General features: G+C 40.5%; 1 protein-coding gene across 4 annotated transcripts in view; it reads left to right on the top strand.

The window, feature by feature from the left end:
- Positions 1–13,563, top strand: part of LOC124545173 (protein angel homolog 2) — a 166,544-nt gene that overhangs the window by 113,560 nt on the left and 39,421 nt on the right. The gene's annotated exons all lie outside the window — the stretch shown is intronic.

Genomic DNA, 13,563 nt, shown 5'->3' with positions numbered 1-13,563 from the left:
CCGACCCTTCACAGTTCCTGTTTCTTCTCCACCCATTGCACAGCTTGTCACTGTCAATGCCATAGTTATCTACATTAACATCCTCAATGCCAATGGTCTGCCACTGTTGGACACTACATTTTCCGAGTCCTCGACCTACTCCAGACAAAAAACCTCCATCCTGCTCACCGTGACCAATTACATCGTCACCCAGTGCTATGTCTCCTCTGAAGGTATCACTCACAAAAAAATCTGTGATATGGCAATGGGCACCCACATGGCACTATCTTATGTGTACCTATTCATGGGCATTCTAATGGAAATCTTTCTAACCAACAAGAATCCCAAACTCATCTTGTTCAGATAAATCAATGACATCTTCATGATCTGGACTGAGGATGTGGATATTCTGCCCATATTCCTTCAGAACCATAACACCTTTCCCCCCATTTGCTTCACCTGGTCCTCCTCAGCCATTCCTCGCTGTTGACCTCAACTTCAAGGATGGCTTCCTCAGTACCTACATCCATGTCAAATGTACCAATCATCTACAGTGCCTCCTCTTTGACAACTGCCAACCACTCCACACCAAAAAGTCCCTTCCATACAAGCCTCCCATGGTCATCACATGTGTAACAGTGAGCAGTCCCTCTCAAAATATGCGAAATGTCTCAATCAGGTCTTCACAGACCTAATTTACACTCCCAGCCTTATCCAGAAACAGATCCCAGTGCCTTGTCTCACCAGTCACCTACCATCCCCCTCATAGCACTCCTCTTGTGACTTGGTACCTCCCAGAACTGGAGCAACTGAATCACATTTTCCACCAGAGTGTAGACTACCTCTCATCATGTCCTGAAATGATACATATCCTCCCCAACCCTCCCACAATGGTATTCAGCCAAATACCTAACCTATGCAATATCCTTGTCGGTCCCTACTCAACCTTGCCTTCAACCCTATGCCTTGTGGGTCATATCCTGGCAACAGACCTAGCTGCAAAACCTGTCCCATATATCCTCCCACTACCATGTACTCCAGTCCAGTCTCAGGCATCTACTACCCCATCAAAGGCAGGATCACCTTGGATAGCAGCCATGCATTCTACAAACCTAGCTACAACCACTGTGCCGCATTCTACAAAGGCATGACAACTAACTAGCTGTCTATCCACATGAACGGGCATTTCCAGACTGTGGCCAAGAGACAGCTGAACCACCCAGTTACTAAAAATGCTGCAAAACACAGTGTGCTTCACTTTAATGACTGCTTCACAGCCTGTGCCACCTGGATTTCTTCCTATCAGCACAAGCTTTTTTGAATTTTGCCAGTGGGAACTCTCCCTAAAACATATCCTCCATTTCTGTAAGCTCCCTGGACTCAACCTTCACTAGACAGGGTCCCCCACCTGCTTATCCCCTTCACTGCTCCCACTCCAGTACCAAACTCGACACTTCTAGTCTGCCAGCACACCTACACAGTCCTTCTCTCTCTCTACTTCTCTCTCATACACTTCCTTCCACCTCCACCTCCTTTCGACCCACGCTCCTCCCCAGGCAGTGCCTATATTGACTTCAATGCACAATGTCCTGGAGACAGTGCATGCATTGCTGGTATCTGTGACAGCTTAATATGCAGACTTGTATAGCTTTCTTCTCCACAGAAATACATGTAATCCTGTTTCCATCATATCAGCAACTGAAACATATGTTGTTGTTCCTGCTTCATTTATATTTACAAAGGCCACTTACTTAATTGGTGAAAGATGCCACATAGTGACATGAAGGCTGTTACAAGACACACCGTCCATTATAATTTTTGCTTTGTGATCTGATTCCTGCTCATGCATCACATACTTATTAGATAAATAATGTTCATTATGAAGTCAGTGTATTTATGAAAGTTTCTCTTAAATATACAGTTTTTAGAAGTACACAATCTAACACCTAATGCACTTGTAACTGTAGCATGTTAACATGGTGAGTTAAAGTATATTTTATAAATGGACTAAAGTCTCTAAGGAAACAACCCCCATGGGACCAAGATTGTCGCATCTATGCTAAGAAAAATCGAGAAAAATGTGTACTTTTGGTGGAGGCAAAAAAAATTATGTAAAGCCTCTTGTATTTGTGAGGTATTTAATGTTAGTGTTAAGAGTGAGGTGGCACAGTGGTTACTAAACTGGACTCGCTTTTGGGAGGACACCCATCCTGATTTAGGTTTTCTGTGATTTCCCTAAATTGCTCCAGGCAAATGCTGGAATGGTTCCTGTTAAAGGGCACAGCCGATTTCCTTCCCACTCCTTTCCTAATCCAGTGGGACCGACGACCTCTCTGTTTGGTTCACCTCCCCCCAAACTAACCAACCAACCATCAAATGTTAGTATATCAACACAGGTGAGTGCAGCAAATGCATAAACTAACACTTGCTCTTACAGTTGTATGTACTAAGTGGCACACTCCAATTAGCATACAGTTGTCAGTGAAATCATCAGGACAGCTTCTAAGTTTAATATTGTGATGCCTGTCCCAGATAAACAAAAACCTCTGTAGCATTGGTTTGTTTTTTAAACTTATCTGCATCTCCACAAAAAGGGAAAGAACAGAATAAAAGGCCAGAAATCATAAGGGAATGTGTCGGAGACTAAAACTTAAATGTCGAAACTGAAGGCTTGGAAATGGAAGCCATCAACCTAAAAAAAGCCACCAAGTTAATTTCGCATGCCTCCAGTGACTCTGGAGATATCACCAAGTTGCAAAGCAAAGGTGAACAAATAGCTGGACCTTATCGACAACGTTAGTGTAGAAACAGGGATTAGTGATCGTGATGTCATTATAGCAACTTTTGGTTACAAAAGTTAATAAATCAGTATAGACGCTTAGGAGAGTGTTTCTGCTAGAAAGAGCAGATAAGCAGTTGTTAGCACCTCACATGAGAGAGTGAACTGACATCACTTTGTTCCAGTAAGATGGATGTAGAGGAATTACAGCCAAAGTTAGAGATTGTAAATCATGAGCTGGAGAATTATGCACCTGGTTAATTGGTTAAGGACAGAAAAGACACAACATGGCTTAACAATGAAATTTGGAAAATGCTGAGGAAGCAGAAGCTGTTGCACCCTCGGTTCAAAAGAGGACGCACAAGTGACAAATTAAGGTTAATAGAAGTGAAAATATCTGTGCGTGAAGCATACAACTACCACCACCATCATATCTTAACAGAGGAGCCAGCTGAGAGGCCGAGAAAATTCATGTCCTGTGTAAAATTGATAAGTGTGCCAGAGGCTTCCATCCAATCACTTGTTGACCAATCTGCTGTGATAGTAGAAGTTAGTAAAACAAAAGCCAAAGTTTTAAATTTCACATTTAAGAAATCGTTCATCCAGGAAAACCATACAGACATACTGTCACTTGGCCAACAAACAGCCTCCTGTATGGACGACATAGTAATAAGCATTCTTGGTGTAGAGAAATAACTGAAAGAGCTGAAAACAAATAAGTCACCAGGTCCAGATGGAATTCCAGTTTGTTTTTACAGAGAGTACTCTTCGGTATTGGCCCATACCTAGCTTGCATTTGTCAAAAAGCTCTCGCCCAGTGCAAAGTCCAAAGTGATTGCAGAAAACTGCAGGTGGTGGTGGTTGTTGGGATGTTTAAGGGGGGACTAAACAGCGAAGGTCATCAGTCCCCCAAAAACTGCAGGTGACTCCTGTTTGTAGTTGTAAGAAGAACAAAAATTACAGATCAATACACCTAACATTGCTTTGCTGCAGGATCCTTGAACATATTCTCATTACAGACACAATAAATTTTCTTGAGACCAAGTAACCTATGTCCATGAATCGGCCTGTTTTTAGAAAGCGTGGCTTGTGCGAAACTCAGCTTGCTCTTTTCTCTTATGGTATGCTGCAAACTATGGAATGTAGGGCAACTGACAGGTTCCTTATTTCTAGATTTCCAGAAAGCATTTGACATCGTGCAACATTGCAGACTGCTAACAGAAGTACGAGCATATGGAATAGGTTCCCAGATATACGAGTGACTCAGACTTCTTAAGTAATAGAACCTAGTGTGTTGTCCTCAACGGTGACTGTTCATCAGAGACAAGGGTATTGTCAGGAGTGCCCCAAGAAGTGTGATAGGACTGCTATTATTCACTATATACATAAAGGACCTGGCAGGCAGAGTGGGCAGCAGTCTCATTGTTTGCTCATGATATTATGGTGTTCAGTAATGTGTCGGAAGTTGAGCGACTGTGTGAGGATACAAGATGATGCAGCTCGCTCTAAATGTCGAAAAATGTAAGTTATTGTGGATGAGTAGGGAAAACTAACCCATTATGTTCAGATAGAGCATTAGTAGTGTCCTGCTTGACGTAGTCACATAGACTTTGGTTCCTTGGGGAAATTTTTGGAGAGTGTGGTTCAGCTCTAAAGGGAAACACATACAGGACACTATTGCAAAATATTCTTGAGTACTGCTCGAGTGTTTGGGATCGGTACCACTTCGAATCAAGGGAAGGTATCAAAGCAGTTCAAAGGCGGGCTGCTAGGTTTGATACCAGTAGGTTCAAACAACGTGCAAGTGTTACATAAATGCTTCAGGAACTCAAGTGGGAATCCCTGGAGGAAAGGCAAACTTCTATTCAAGGAACACCATTTAGAAAATTTAGAGAAACGGCATTTGAAGCTGACTACTGAACAGTTCTACTGCCACCTGCATACGTTTTGCATAACCATCACAAAGGATGCACTTTCGTTGTATATCACTGTGGCTTCTGCTCATAGTCCACACTTACAAACACTAGTAATTAACAAATTCTTCTACCTATCTTTAAATTTTTGTGATAAACTATCACAACGGCTCATACAGAGACATGTAGACAGTCATTTTTTTCCTTGCTGCAGTTAAGTGGAACAGGAAAGGAAATGACTAGTGGTGGTACAAGGTACCCCTCTGTGACACACCATATGGTAGCTTGCGGTCTATGCATGTAGATGTAATGTAGAACTTAAAGGGTTCAGAGCTCATTTGGAGAAGCTGAAACTCCTAGCTCAAGGAAGATCTTTGTCCATCTCCGAGAGACAGGTTTTGAAACCCTTGTGCTGTGGGTCTTAGCTGTGATGTATGTAGATGTTATTCAGTGACACACATCAATTCATCTTGTCGCCCTTACCACCACATTACATGCTATTTTCCCCTCTCAGAAGGAGATGTCCCCAGGGATGGGATCAACTTCTGGAAACAATCTGTACAGTGATGTAGGTTAGTATCCCAGGTATCCCACCCTGCAGCCATTTACCCAGGTGGATCCTCATTTCTGAGTAAGTGATGGAAAAAAAATTTCATAAATTAGTCTTAAAATTGACATTATTGCATCTAATGGCATTGTTTCACAGTGGATTCGAATCTCATTAGGTGCTTAAATAATAGTAATATTAATTATTATTGTTATTGTTGTTATTTAGTAACCAAAGTGACTTAAATCATTTTGTCCAATTATTTAGATTAAATGTATTTTTTTTTTAATTTCTAATCCTTTGTCATATCAGTTTAATCATTATATTAAATTTAAATCATTTAAAATATAAGTAATTGGATAAATAAAAAAACTACTCACCACTGGCAGCAGGAGAACACACATAAAGGTATTACAGTTTACTAGCTTTTGGAGCCAGTGGCTCCTTATTCTGACAGAAGGTTCGAAGGGGAAGAAAGAGGGGTGAAGGAAAAGGATTGGTGAGGTTTAGGAAAAGCGGTAGAGTTTGGAAATGTCACCCAGAACCCTGGGTCAGGGCGGACTTACTAAACAGGATGAGAAGGAAAGGATGATCAGTTTTTCTGTCTCATCCTATCAAAGTCTCGTAAACCACACCAGTCCTTTCCCTTCCTTCACTCCTCTACCTTCCCCATCGACTCTTTTGGTAGATGATAGGGCCACTGGCTCTGAAAGCTAGTAAACTGTAATACCTTTATATCGTTGTTTCCCTGCCTCCACTTGGTGAGTAAATTTTTTATCTATTCAGTCACCTTATGTTAACTTTGTCATTTGATCTTATTTCTTCTTCCTATCATTCTTATCTGATTTGGAATCATGCATGTGGTTTTAATTGTTTTTATCTATCTATCACTATATTTAAATGTTTGAAGAGTGCTGATCTGTTGGTTCAAAAACAAATGGCAAAATAATATGTTTATATTGGTTGACAAGATGCAAATTTTGGGATGGTAATCCTCATACAGACATTTAAAATGTAAATTGCTTTGCACTATGGATAAATAACACAAATGAAGATTTAAACGAAAGAAGGGAGTATAAATAAATGCTCAAAATTAGGGATACAAATAATGAATGCAGTAAAGTGGTCAGAAATATAAGATGATCAAAGGAAAGAAATTATATCTAAATCAATACAAAAAGATATTTATAATAGAGGGAAACATTCCACGTAGGAAATAAATATCCAAAAACAAAGATGATTTGACTTACCAAATGAAAGTGCTGGCAGGTCGACAGACACACAAACAACCACAAACATACACACAAAATTCAAGCTTTCGCAACAAACTGTTGCCTCATCAGGAAAGAGGGAAGGAGAGGGAAAGACGAAAGGAAGTGGGTTTTAAGGGAGAGGATAAGGAGTCATTCCAATCCCGGGGGCGGATTACCTTAGGGGGAAAAAAGGACGGGTATACACTCGCGCGCGCACACACACACACACACACACACACACACACACACACACACACACACACACATATCCATCCACACATATACAGACACAAGCAGACATATTTAAAGACAAAGAGTTGAAGAGTTGAAACTCTTTGTCTTTAAATATGTCTGCTTGTGTCTGTATATGTGTGGATGGATATGTGTGTGTGTGTGCGCGCGCGAGTGTATACCCGTCCTTTTTTCCCCCTAAGGTAAGTCTTTCCGCTCCCGGGATTGGAATGACTCCATACCCTCTCCCTTAAAACCCACTTCCTTTCGTCTTTCCCTCTCCTTCCCTCTTTCCTGATGAGGCAACAGTTTGTTGCGAAAGCTTGAATTTTGTGTGTATGTTTGTGGTTGTTTGTGTGTCTGTCGACCTGCCAGCACTTTCATTTGGTAAGTCAAATCATCTTTGTTTTTGGATATACAAAAAGATATTTAAAATCACATGCACAAAGATCCCAGATTTAAAAAAATTACAGGAAAAAAGAAGTGTAAATATAAATTTAATGTTGTGATTAAAATGATGATAAAGGATTAACATTTTCAAAAAAAATTCTTTTAAACCAATTAATTGAATAAAAATAATGATCGGAGTCATTTTGGCAACTATTTAAAAATGAAAGCAACTTCGAAGCACCTGAAGATATTTGAACTTGCAACCTTCAGCAATAAAGCCCTTATCCCAACCACTATGGAGCAGTGTTGTTATATGAACTGTTGTCAGTTTTAAGGCTCTAGAACATAACACAAAATTCTGAAATTGTCGATTACTCGCAAACGAAGGCACCCCCCTCTGTGTCCCCCCCCCCCCCCCCCCTCCTCCTCCTCCCCCCACTCCCCTCTGCGGCGAATGGCTGCAGAGTGTAATACCTGGGACTCTAACTTACATCACAGTATAGATAGTTTAAAAAACCTCATCCCATTCTATGGGTCCTCTCCATGTCAGTCCACGTGTAATTCCAGGTACCAGTATTGTCCAGTTTTTTGCTATAATAAGAACCACTAGACCATTCCAGGTAACAGTAGTCTCTAGTTATTTGCTGTCATAAAAGCCACTGGTCAATGAAGCATTCTCAGCGTTGATCTACCAGCTCCACACAATTTTTTAGGGGCCTTCCAATTCATTTAGTGCTCTGCATGTCTGTTGATTCACTTGAGCATGGGTTGAGCAGTTGACGGTAGCATCTACTCACTAAACGTGCCTCCTTAATACAGGAACACTGCAACAAGGTCAACCTCCATCATTGAACTCACTGATTTTGCTTGGTGAGAAATGGAAGTAGACCTTCGTTTCAGTGGACAATTTCTATTATTTTTTTATTTTATGCAAAATATAGAGCCATGATGGAAACTGCTAAAACGGATGCAAATGGGCCATTGTGTAACCAGTTAAGTGTATTAGAGCATGGAGAGAACATATAGCTATGCACACCACTACTAATGGATCCATACTGATATCTTCAGGTCACCAATAACACTGCTTGTCTTTTCAGTGAAACATACAGTGTGACTCAGGTATAAGAAACAAATGCGTGGTGCTAAGAAAATTTCAGAGCAGCCACCTGCAGAAAATTTGCAACTTTTGGACTTTATATGACAAAAACCTTGATCAATCATTGGAGTAAGAAATGATAATTTCTGGCTTTTATCAGTTGTCCAGTATCTAGTGTTATAGTATTTGAATTGGCAAGAAAGCTTCTGACACTCCACTCCTTGTCACATTTGTCAGACATCAGCAAAAACACCCTGTGGGTGCGTTAGTGTCGCTAGAACCAGTGACTGGGGTGAGGAGTGGACCCTTATTCTAGGACAGAGCACGTTGGTGTTTAGCTGTACACAATTTAATTTCAGAATTATTTTCAAAGAAGTACACGAATTTGCATAGATTAGATTGCAACATGACAATGTCAGGACAGTTGTCAAGGTAACACATCACGTCCTGTTTAGCAGAAATAACCCTGAACACAACAATATCAAATTTAAATAGAGGGTTGTCTACAAGATTATTCTTACTACTACTACTACTACTACTACTACTACTGTTACTACTGCTCTGAATTTGACCAATATTACAACAAATCCAGTTCTAAATTTGCTACTATGTAGGAAGACAATCAAGTCTACGGATGATGGTTAGTTTTTGTGGCAAGATGAGCAAAAGATTACTCAAGGTTGTTCAAGTTCACAGTAGATACAAGCTGGTGAACCAACAAGTTTAAGCCTCTGCCAGTGGCAATTACCTTCTAGCTGCGATGTGCTGTCGGCTGCATGGCTGCTCTCACCCTCTGAAAATCCTATAAAAAGCTATCAAAATCTTTGCTGAATTTATCAGCTGTGACTGTCCTATATTTCTCATTAGGTGAGAAAACATGCCCTCATCCCTAGTTTGGAAAATATAATGATATACATGTGCATAGATTGTGTAGCGTGTGTACTTCAATGTCCTCTCAGTTCTCGTAAGAACAATTAACTACGTGGCTGTTTCATTTCTTCGCTATCGGAGCTCAACGAGTCTTAAGCTAATTTCTAGCTAAATGTCAGCCAAAATGAATGCAGTGTTCACATAAAATTCCTCTTTTGGCATCATACAGAATGTGATGCACCCTGTTTTACACTTGGTGCTGGTTCATAGGAGAGTCCTCGAAGTTTTCGGTCTTGTGTCTTTCGTAGCAAACTGTCCCCCACCTGTGTCCTTTCATGCTTCACGTCACAGCTTTTTCAAACCAATGGGATCGTTCCTTTCATCTTGTGGAAACTACCTCTGCCAATCGCAAAGGGCCTACTTTTAAACTACGTCGAAATATCGCCCCTTTCTACTCCTTCAGAGTTTATTTCAGCCAATCAGACACTTTGTGCCTGCTCCTGACACCTAAGGTACACTCATACATCACGAGTGTACCACGAGCATTTCACATGTTCAGCTTCACTGGTCTGTTTGAACCCATCTGGAAATTCCCCAATGCATTTTTCTAAATAATTTCTCCATCGCAAGCAGTGCCGGCCCGCTACTTCTTCTCCTCAATGTATCACCTGGTGCATTCGTTGTCCCTCTCGCCACGGTTCACCAACCCCCTTTTAGAACCATGCCGTCATACTCGGGCCGTGACGGCCCAACTCTCGTCTGCCCCCTAACTAAAACGTTTTCTCCAGCAGCTTTTTTCACCTTTTGCTCATTGACAAGCAGGATTTCGGTTCAGTGTGTTAATACTGTCAAATTGAGTGTCATCCCTTTGTGTTACATACTGTACATTTTGATAAGCAAATCTGCTCATTATCACCGAAGTATGTCAGGTGATATATTCCTCTACTTATTACGACACAAAAAATCTCTCATGTAAGGTGCGAAATTGACATTCATTCAATCTGCCACCTTACAAGCTGTTGATAAATAATACACAACATTCATTAGCTGTCGTTTGGAACAACAGGATTCTCAGTCACACCAAATGAAATAATGCACACTATGGTGTTATAATTCCATGACAAATAATCCACCGAGCGAGGTGGTGCAGTGGTTAGCACACTGGACTCGCATTCGGGAGGACGACGGTTCAATCCCATGTCCAGTCATCCTGATTTAGGTTTTCTGCGATTTCCCTAAATCGCTCCAGGCAAATGCTGGGATGGTTTCTTTGAAAGGGCACGGCCGACTTCCTTCCCTGATCCAACGAGACCGATGACCTCGCAGTTTGGTCTCTTCCCACAAACAACCCAACAAATAATCCATGAGTTTTGTTGTACACTTCAGACCTATAGAGAATGCAGGAGAATTAATACTCATTCCAAGACTGAAGAAGTCTATAATCACCTTACCATGATAATTGTAGCTCACCATGCTGCTGTTGAGGTAGTGTTTAGCCAGTATGACATGCTGCAACCAAAAACTCCAAAGTAAATCCCCCTTCTGTTTCTCTTTAATTAACTACAGAAAGGTTCGATATTCTGACCTAGGGTGGAATTAATAATGACTCCACTTCTTAAGCCACGGGAGGACCATGCTAGTCCCTAGTTTTTATTGCCAATTGTGTAGAAAATATGCTAGAGCCGATGACGATCTCCAATCTTGTTTAGATTTTATAGTTCGGATCTTCCATAAGTCACTTTCATTGTGGGATTAGAGGATAAAGGACGTATTCCTAGAAAAGCGGCATCTGGTAATTTTTTAAAATATTAAAACATCATATAATGCTACCAGCAGACTCAGCATTATCTGTCAGTTGCTTGAATCGAAATTCTGTCTTCATCATCATCATCATCATCATCATCATCATCTTGTTTTTATGTGATCATTCCTAACAGATAAAGACCATCTTGACTGTTCATGGAGGTTACGTGTCACATACTGGTGTGTGAATCAATCACCGACCACATTACAGTTGGGTCAACAATCTCAGTGATCAATTGATTGTGCTGATTGCAGAATCCTGAAATCCTGGGTGCTGAAGACCGTTCTTGTGCAGAAATGGGAGATAGTGGTGTTGTTAACCAATTGTTATTCTGCCCAAATGTGTTACTGTAACAGGTTTTATATTCCTTAATCTTCATTTTATAGATTGCTTTGTTTCTGTTACACATTGTGAAGCTTGCATGAGGGCTTTATATTTTTTGTATTAGTGTTCTCACACGAGAAACCAAATACCTTTTTTTGTTGTTGTTGTTGTTGTTGTTGTTGTTGTTGTGGTCTTCAGTCCTGAGACTGGTTTGATGCAGCTCTCCATGGTAATCTATCCTGCGCAAGCTCCTTCATCTCCCAGTACCTACTGCAACCTACATCCTTCTGAATCTGCTTAGTGTATTCATCTCTTGGTCTCCCTCTACGATTTTTACCCTCCACGCTGCCCTCCAATGCCAAATTTGTGATCCCTTGATGCCTCAGGACATGTCCTACCAGCTGATCCCTTCTTCTAGTCAAGTTGTGCCACAAACTTCTCTTCTCTCCAATCCTATTCAATACCTCCTCATTAGTTACGTGATCTACCCACCTAATCTTCAACATTGTTCTGTAGCACCACATTTCGAAAGCTTCTATTCTCTTCTTGTCCAAACTATTTATTGTCCATGTTTCACTTCCATACGTGGCTACACTCCATACAAATACTTTCAGAAACGACTTCCTGACACTTAAATCTATACTCGATGTTGACAAATTTCTCTTCTTCAGAAACACTTTCCTTGCCATTGCCAGTCTACATTTTATATCCTCTCTACTTTGACCATCATCAGTTATTTTGCTCCCCAAATAGCAGAACTCCTTTACTACTTTAAGTGTCTCATTTCCTAATCTAATTCCCTCAGCATCACCCGACTTAATTCGACTACATTTCATTATCCTTGTTTTGCTTTTGTTGATGTTCATCTTATATCCTCCAATTACAATGTTATCGGCGAACCTCAAAGTTTTTATTTCTTCTCCCTGAATTTTAATTAGTTACAAGTTAGTTACAAGTTAATTAGTTACAAGTGAAAAAACCGAATTTAAGGAGGCAGATGGCAAAGCAAGAAGGAAGTAAAAATTATCCCAGCGTGCTTTGTCACATCACCCTCTCGTTGTATTGACCATATGGATTTTAGAAATAGCTAAATGAGGCAATTCAATGACCACAAGTGACACCAGAAATTGGGTGTAAAATGTACACAGGCAAAAAAAAAAAAAACTTATTAAAACTGCAGTACACATTTTCCCCTTTCTTCAAATTTATACTTAGGTGAACTGACCATACGAAAATCTCCATACAAAATAATTACATACAGTGTATTATTGAACAATATCACAAAACATCCGCAAGTTATACTTTCCTGTTCTCATTCCAGCACTACACAGCCGTCATTCCACAATCACACCCAGTCTTTTTACTTCTCTCTTTTTCCACTAGTCCCCCCCTCCCCACTCATCACTCCTCCACGGCCCTCCGCCTAACCTGCAGCACTTCACTGTCCACCATCCCACAATACTATCCCTCCCCCTCCCCTCCCCAGCCTCCTCCTTACCCCCACCCAGTCGCCACTCCTATGATGCACTGGTGTTGCTGCTCAGTAGTTTTTCAGTTGCCTGAGACTGCAGTCGCATGTGTGTGTGTGTGTGTGTGTGTGTGTGTGTGTGTGTGTGTGTGTATTGTTGATTAAGGCCTTAATGGCCGAAAGCTTTATTTATTTGTGACAGTCTTTTTGTTGTGCCTATCTGTGACTTAGCATCTCCGCTATATGGTGAGTAGCAACTTCTTTTTCATAATATTGTTACATTCCATCGTGAATTTTTCATTGTTTAACAATATGGAATGGATAGATTGGTACACATCAGGAGGCATTGAGTTGCAGACAGGCAGACAGACCTTCTGATGAAGGTATATTTAGATATACAGAAACCGTGGTCAAGAATTTCAATAAATCTTTATCCTGCAACTGTTTGGCTGTTATCATTTACTGTGAAGATTTAACAGTTGCTGCTTCAGCCATGTTTAAAATTTTGAAACAAAAATAATTGCAAAGAAAGACTCTGACTGAGCCCATTGACACCTAGGATCATCTCATTCAAGAGAATATAGAATCAGCAGAATAAACTGTGTATTGTCTGTCAACAGTTCCAGTGGCCACAACTTCTAATGATAATGTGTGAAATTAAAAGCCATGTTCTCTGCACGATTATTGTTCCTTTGCTTGGATAGACATTGCTGTCCAACCTGTTGTTTTTATATCATTCCATTTTTAAATTGTATTTATTTTATTTTGCTATATTAAGTCATGGATAAATGTATTCATTAAACCTATAGGAACAAAAATTTCATTTTGTGCTGCTTGAATGGAGGCTGTTCTCCAAATGAAGACACTCTCAACATGAATGTTGCTATTGGGGTATTTTCCATACTCTGT

This window comes from Schistocerca americana, chromosome 8 (assembly GCF_021461395.2).
Source record: "Schistocerca americana isolate TAMUIC-IGC-003095 chromosome 8, iqSchAmer2.1, whole genome shotgun sequence".
NCBI classification, from domain to species: domain Eukaryota; kingdom Metazoa; phylum Arthropoda; class Insecta; order Orthoptera; family Acrididae; genus Schistocerca; species Schistocerca americana.
Note: the sequence above shows the minus strand (reverse complement) of the source record. Positions and strands in the feature narration are given on the sequence as shown.